The sequence below is a fragment of the Coptis chinensis genome, chromosome 7, assembly GCF_015680905.1.
Source record: "Coptis chinensis isolate HL-2020 chromosome 7, ASM1568090v1, whole genome shotgun sequence".
NCBI lineage: Eukaryota > Viridiplantae > Streptophyta > Magnoliopsida > Ranunculales > Ranunculaceae > Coptis > Coptis chinensis.
The window spans coordinates 15,379,200-15,387,048 of NC_141462.1; the positions used below are offsets into that span (position 1 = coordinate 15,379,200).

At 37.0% G+C, this 7,849-nt stretch overlaps 1 pseudogene; it reads left to right on the forward strand.

Annotated features, from left to right (window-relative positions):
• The first annotated feature begins 5,927 nt into the window (after positions 1 to 5,927).
• On the forward strand, positions 5,928 to 6,566 carry LOC147486208 (indole-3-pyruvate monooxygenase YUCCA2 pseudogene; annotated as a pseudogene).
• Positions 6,567 to 7,849: the final 1,283 nt, after the last annotated feature.

Sequence of the window (7,849 nt, forward strand, 5' to 3'; positions counted from 1 at the left end):
ATGTCACCACTACGAGGTCGAGGCAAGAAAGTTGATAACAAGATTGTCTATGAACCAGAAAAGATTACGTGGAGCCTAAGGTAACTTATGTCCCCACCATCCCACCCAGTTCTAACATTCCGGATATATCTAGTGTTGTGCCACCCAATCGGAAATCGCTTGAGAGAGAAGTCAAGGAACTACTGTAAAAGTAAGTAAGAAGAAGCCATCACGAGTGACTCCACCTGTCACTCCACTATTTGTTACCAAGCCAACCGAAGTCGAAAGAAGAGAACCGATATTGAAGAATCCGCCCAAAGACCGTTTCCTTCAAACTAGTGAATACCGTAAAGGATGACCAAGACAAAGGAGATTTTTGCGATGTATTTCAGAATTTACTGATTAATATCCCATTTCGACCGCCATCAAGCAAGTTCCCTCATATGCCAAGTTCCCCGAAAGATCTAGTAAAGAAGAAGACCAACATTCCGAAAGAAGCTTTTATCACTCAAAGATGTTCATCATTATCTACAGAATCTATCGGTTGTGAAACCGAAAAGATCCCGGAAGTCCAACTGTTACATGCGAATTGGAGATTCTTTGGAGGAACAAGCTTTATTAGATTTTGGGTGCTAGTGTGAATCTTCTACCATATTTCGATCTCACACGAAGTTGGGCTTGAAGGATCTAAAACCGACCGATGTTACTTTTACGGTTGGCGGATAGATCGGTGAAGATACCTAGAGGACTCATTGAAGACGTCATAGTCAAGATCGAAGACTTCTATTATCCGGTTGATTTCATAGTACTAGACACAGAACCTACATCTGGTAGGCAGATACCAATCATTCTAGGCAGACCATTCTTAGCCACTGCAAATGCACTCATCAACTGTCGAAACGGAAATATGACGTTATCCTTTGGTAATATGAGAGGCGAAACCAATATTTTCCATACGTTACAGCAACCACAGGAGGTGTGTGCTGTGAACGAGGTTTGTATGATTGAAGCGTTAGCACAGGATTATAAGACTCATTCATATCCTGCTGACAAAGTGTTGAAAAGCTCGGATGCACTTGATCGGTGGAGGAACTTAGTGTTGAGGCAATGCCTAATGGACCATATAAAGAGTTTAAGAAGGAGCCGCCTAAGCTAGAATTGAAGCCTTTGCCGTCTACACTCTCAAGTATATTTTCTTGGGAGATTTGGGAACCTACCCAGTAGTAATTGCATCAGATTTGACTGAGGAGCAGGAATCCAGGTTAGTAGCACTTTTAAAGGAACACAAGTCAGCTATAGGTTGGACAATTGATGATATCAAGGGGATCAACCCTATGATAGTTCAACATAGGATTCATTTGGAAAAGGATTCCAATACTTCTAAGCAACCACAGAGGAGGCTTAATCCGAAGATGAAGGAAGTAGTTCGAGAAGAGGACGTCAAACTCCTTGATGCCAGCATTATCTACCCTATTTTTGATAATCAATGGGTTAGTCCAGTTCAAGATGTGCCGAAGAAGTTCGGAACCATAGTAATCGAGAATGAGAACAATGAGTTGATTCCAACCAGGATTCAAACTGGATGGAGAGTTTGCATCGATTACAGGAAGTTGAATAGCGCATCGAGGAAAGATCATTTTCCATTGCCTTTCATCGATCGATATTTGAAAGATTATTTGGACAAGCTTCCTACCGCTTTCTTGATGGTTACTCGGGATACTTTCAGATCCATATTCACCCCGAGGACCAAGAGAAGACATTCACATGTCCTTTTGAGGATTGTCATCATCATCTCCTTAGTCCTTAAACGCGTTGTTGCGATACCAACTTAGTTCAAGGCGGGAAAAGTGTCACTTCATGGTAAAGGAAGGGATCTTCTTTGGAAGGAATTCTAGTAGATCGGTTTAAAATGTCTACGGGGAAGTAAGCATGTTGTCGAAAAGATCGGTTTTGAGATGGAAACCTAAGTATTCCCCACTGTTAGTTTATGGGATTTACTCCCCGTTGACCTTCAAAGGAAGATTATTTGTATGGCTCGTGTAGGGTTCGGTAAAAGTCCATTTGCACATAAGAGGAGAGTGCGTAAGCTAGGTTCTTTGAAGAATTGCCGTTCTCAAACTTGTCCCGGGTTCTGACCATTAAGAGAAAATTGTTGGTACAAGGTATACTTTTGTCAATCACATCGAGAGATCAGAAGAATTCCTACAAAGTGGAACCGAGTGGGTGGGAGTACTAGTCTTGAGGATCTGACTATAAAGGACTCAAAAGTCTTGAGGATCTGACTTTAAAAGACTCACATTACGTCTTGGGGATCTGACGTAAAGAGACCTAAAAATTTGTTTCTTGAACTAATTTTGATATTCGGCATCAATGGTAATATCCTACCTTTTTCTCATCCATTTCATTTACTTCTTTATACATTGAGGTCAACGCATGCATAAGTAGGGGGAGGGTGTACTTGAGAAATGAATTTCAAAAATTAGTTTTCAAAAACAAAAATATTTTTGTTTCTATATCAGTAGCATGAGAAAAATGAATTTTAATGATGAGTCTGGGATATAGATTCTATACTGCTTAGTGTTGAATTTGATAGATAGTCGATATTATTGATTTCATTACCGCTTAGACTATTTATTATGCTCGGACATAGTTCTTATTGATAGAATTCTTTATCAAGGCACCACCATAAGATTTGGTCGGGTTTGTGTACTTTTGCTAGAAGAGAGATTTAAACCCCTAGTAAACTAGAAGTAGAATTTTTAGACTTAGCCGTGAGACTTTAGCTTTATACCCATTCTTTGGAGAGTTCTTACGAAAAATCCGAGTCTTAGTGACTCAACATCTTTCAGTTCTTTATGTCGTTATAATATAGTCTCATTATTCATTAATTTGATTAATCACGAAGTGACATCAACTGGGGAGATAGCCATTAGGTCTTGTAGTCTATTCGAAATAGAGTATCATACTGATAAGTCAAGTAGTGAACCCATTCAGCCTTTATCCCACCTAGTAGGACCATCATGTTAAACCCTTTTGAGCCTTACAATAAGCCATTTTCTTTCATAAAACCTTTACCCGTCACCCAACTCCAGACAAGGAGTATAGCCAAAATCTTTATCAGCCATACCCATATGTTTCTGAGAATATGAGGGACACAAAGAGGAAGAAAGAGCACAAAAGGAAGATTACAAGGAAATACCAGAGAGATACAATAAAGACCATCATTCTGTTCTAAGTGAAAGAAGCTAGTGGAAAACAAGCATATCCAAAGACTAATCAAGGATATACCAACGAAAAAAAAAAAAAAAAAAAAAAAAGTTGAATGGATGGAAAAGCTAAGACAAAGGAAGAATTTTCTCTGCAATATATAATTTAAAGAAATCTTCCAAAGAAAGAAGCAAAACCCTTAGTGTTTTTCAGAAACAACCTTAGAATCCTTTTTACCTTTTCTTCATAAACCAATACCCAAGCCAAGTTACAACCCATGACTTATCACTACAGTATGGTACGAAGTCTAGAATAGGTGAGAGGATGCTAAAGTGAAGGACCCGACACTTCATATGTGATTGACATTCTTTCCATGAGACTACTTTTATTCAGAAGTCTGTTTTTCAAGGTAGTATGTGGGATGTTCGTATGCATTATTCTTTTCCCCACATACATGAGGTAAAATAGTAGACCATCTTCTGAGAGATTCTTTTCTGAGAGTATGACTGGTGAGGATTGAAAGTCGAGATTATCTACCTATGGTAAACTAGGGATTCCGTTTCTTGGATAGGAGAGTATAGGAGATTGACTAAGTACACACATAAGCCTTGATTAAGAATTTTGTCAATTTTTACTATCTCCCATCATAATCTATGAGTCTTTGCAGCAATGTAGTTAGCAATGGAGACCGTCTGTTGGAGTAAGCACTAAGTGGGTAAGGAATTTCTCTCTGAAAAAATACTATCATTCTTGAACATGCTATTGATTGATTTTGTGGGTATATCACCCGAAAACCCTCACGAGACTATAACTTCGTCCTTTTTGGGGAACATAAAGGTTTAAAGCCTTGTTGCATATGGTAAATGCAATCCACGATGCCTCTTAAAAATGAGTTAGGATTTTATTTTTGTTATTAGGATGTGATTTTGATTACTTATCTATTTTTTTATCTTATTTGCTAAGAGACTAGCAAAAGGCTAGTTGGGAGTTGTGATAAGTGCTCAAAAAGTGCTATTTAACCCTCGATTATACCTCTTGTTTAGCCATCTTAGTGGACTAATAGTGTTTATAAGTCGTGTTTTAAGATTCTACAGGTAAAAAAGAGAGTTTTGTAGAATATTAGAGAAAATGGGGTAAAACGAAGCAATTCAGAGCATTAAGGATCACATGGGAGGCCCGTGGACAATCATGGAGAAGGCCAAGGAATTGAAGCTGTTAAAGATGCGACTTGGACCTATTTTAAAGTCTATTTGGAAGCCTAAGGCCAAAGGATTCGTTGTTTGGACCAAAGCCCGCAAAAGAGGATAAAATGATAGAGCAGAAGAGAGAAAATCGGCTTATGCATCTGGGACGCATGTATCGAGCGTCCAGACGCATTGAGTGCATCTGGGACGCATAAATCGAGCGTCCAGACGCATTGATTAAGTCTGGGACGCATGAATAATGCATCCAGACGCATGAATCGACACTGTAGCCAATTCCTTCTCAGTTTTGAAGACGAAGTCAGACTCTGAAAGAAGTCTATTTGTATTAGGAAACAAATGATGGTTTGGAATGCTTCTAGAGCTCATTGTAACCCCTATAAATAGAGGACCTAAGTGCCTCATGTAATGGGCCAATTCACTTATATTCTTGTCTCTAGAACTTGAGGCAGAGAGAGATTAATAATAAAAGATCGATTTTAACTAGCTGAGTCTTAATAAATTAGTCTTTGTAGTCTTATGTTCTTCGACTCTTCTTCTTCTCGTTCTTCGTGTTTTTCCTTCTATATGGAAGGTTAATCTTCTCCTTCAAGGGAAGAGATGAAGCCCGTGCTTAAGGTTTAATGATTCTTCTGGTTTATGGTGTTCTTTAATCAGGTTAGTTCTTTATGTTTTTAGTTATTAGTTCCATTGCCCACACCAGGGGATGGAAGTATAGATTAAGGTTTTTATTTATTACAATTGAATATCATGCTAGTTTAGGGTTTTATTTATTGCAATTGAATATTTGCTAGTAACATGCTTTTATTTATTGCAATTGAATATAATACTAGAATAGAGTTTTATTTATTGTAATTGAATATTATACTATTATTCTCTACTTTTCTTCTAATTGTGTAGTGTTTTAGAGTAAGGGAAGTATTCCTTATGTTTTCCTTAGATGGTGATTCATTGAATAGCTGCCCAAGCTCACATAAAAGGAAAGAAGATACTAGTAACATGAACATAGGAACAACCTTAAGTAGAGTTAATTGTTTAACGATGTTTCACCCAAAAAGGCATCGGCACTCGCTCGATTGCCCGATTGTAGTCTACTTAGAGAACAACATGAAGCAAAAAGTCATTGAATCAAAAGCATTGGTGGATTTGAATCTCTTGAATCTATCTCTCTCATATTCTCTCCCTATTTCCAATTCTTAGTTTTAGTATAAGTTTAGTTAATTAGTTTAGTTTAGTTTAGTTTAACATTAGAATCTACAATATCTATAATAATAGTTTTAATCCCTCAAACCCCCTTTCCAATCTTGTCCTTCATATAAACATACACTTAAAAGTAGAACGATACCTTACTCATCCTTTACTTATTGAGGGATAATTAGGTTTTGATACACTTCTCTTTTGTTCAACGACCATACACATCTACACACACAAAAAGAGGCAGTGTCACGTGTTCAACTCATAGGGATTCTCTCCTTTTATAATAGCACCCACGACCAACTAGATAGTTAGTTAAGTAGTTAGTTGACAACTGTTCTTCTCATGCTATTCGTGGACTGCTTTAGAGAAGTGGAAAGAAAAAAAGTTCATGATCCTTTTGATGAGACCATGAAGAAAAATGGAAGGTGTGTTTTGGTGCAAGGTCCAATCATTGTTGGTGCCGGCCCATTAGGTCTTGTCATAGCTGCCTGCCTTAAAGAAAGAGGAGTTCCTAGTGTGATTGTAGAGAGGGCTAACTGTATAGCTTCATTGTGGAAGAGCAAGGCTTATGATCGTCTACATCTTCACCTTCCGAAAAAATTATGTGAGCTACCCCTCATGCCATTCCCGGCGAAGTTCCCTACTTACCCAACTAAAGAGCACTTTGTGGACTATTTAGATGCTTATGTGAGTAAATTCGATTTAGAGCCACAGTTCAACCAAACAGTAGAAAGTGTTGCCTATGATCACACTCTTGGATCATGGAGAGTGAAAATTGTGGGATTGGAGGAGATTAGTTACCTTAGTCGGTGGTTAGTTGTAGCAACTGGAGAGAACTTAGAGGCTGTGGTTCTAGCGATTGAAGGAATGAATGACTTTGAAGGTCCAGTTCTACATACGAGTTCGTATAAAAATGGTGAAGAGTTTTCTGGAAAGAATGTTTTGGTTGTGGGATGTGGAAATTCTGGTATGGAGATATGAACCTCCAGCTATAAAGGGAAGCTCAATTGAATACTCCTCAATCACATGGTTCTATGATGATTCCTCGAGAAATTATAAGGTAAGAAAATATATCAATGTATCACACATATTGGATGGAAAGTTCTAAACTCTAAAGGGTTATCAAAGAAATCAGTTTTCGAATACTCAGTACAAATTACTAATCAGCTATAGTTATACTATAAGTTTTCATGTCGAACTGAAATACTTTGTCGAGGCGTACATGAAAAGGTAAAAAAAATATCAATTTCCGTATGTCTTTATACAATTCAAATATCTTATGATTTACTTAATCCATAATGTCAATTCTGGGAATCCTACATTTTGTGGTTTACGCTCAACACTCTGCACCAACATGATTCTGACACTAATATCTCACTTTACACAACACATACAGGAACAACAAAGCACAGTTACCAGTCAGCATAGTTCAAATGAAGTTCCATAACATCGCGCAAATGGATAGTTCAAATTGACACTCCTAACACATCCAAAACACTTTACCAGATATGCAAAATGAAATGACATGATTCTAACAAGCAAATAGATCATAAGAGATAACTAACAACAAAAACATTTTTTTTTTTGCTCAAAATAATGTCTTCAGTTTTCAAATTTCACTTGAACTATCACCTTCAGTCTGACCTTCTTTGATGCCAACTTAGTTACATGATGCTTTTTATATAACTAAACTAGTCGGTGCCAAACAAGAGAAAAATAAAATTTACATTGCTGTTACTTTATAATGATATTTGCTACACTAGTAAATGACCTCTTTCACTTTACTATCCAACTGACAAGTTTACGAGAGAATGAATTTTCTAAAGTACAGTTTGACATAGTATATCTTCTCTTTGCTACTTATTTCCTTTTTGTCGACAAGAACTCGTAAGAACTCTAAAAAGTTGATATCGGTTTTTTACATTCCTTTATTATTAACGTATTCATTAAGATACTTCTTGTGAATAAATTTCTAAATTAACCATTCTAAAGGTTGAAGGTCAGATGTATCATGTATGTGTTCTTTCACCACTCACTCTACCAAAATAACCCTAGTGGAGCACTACAACTTTTCTGATTGAAAATTCTATCAGCCTTGGAGAATTTGCACAGTACTAGAAATTGATTAAGCAATGCCATTACAAGCACATGAAATGCACATGTGTTCATTACTAGCACATATATGTTTTTTTTTGGCCTATTAAACGCTCTTAACCAAGTAAATATTAATCATAAAGAGAAATAGACATTAAGTAGAATGCTTT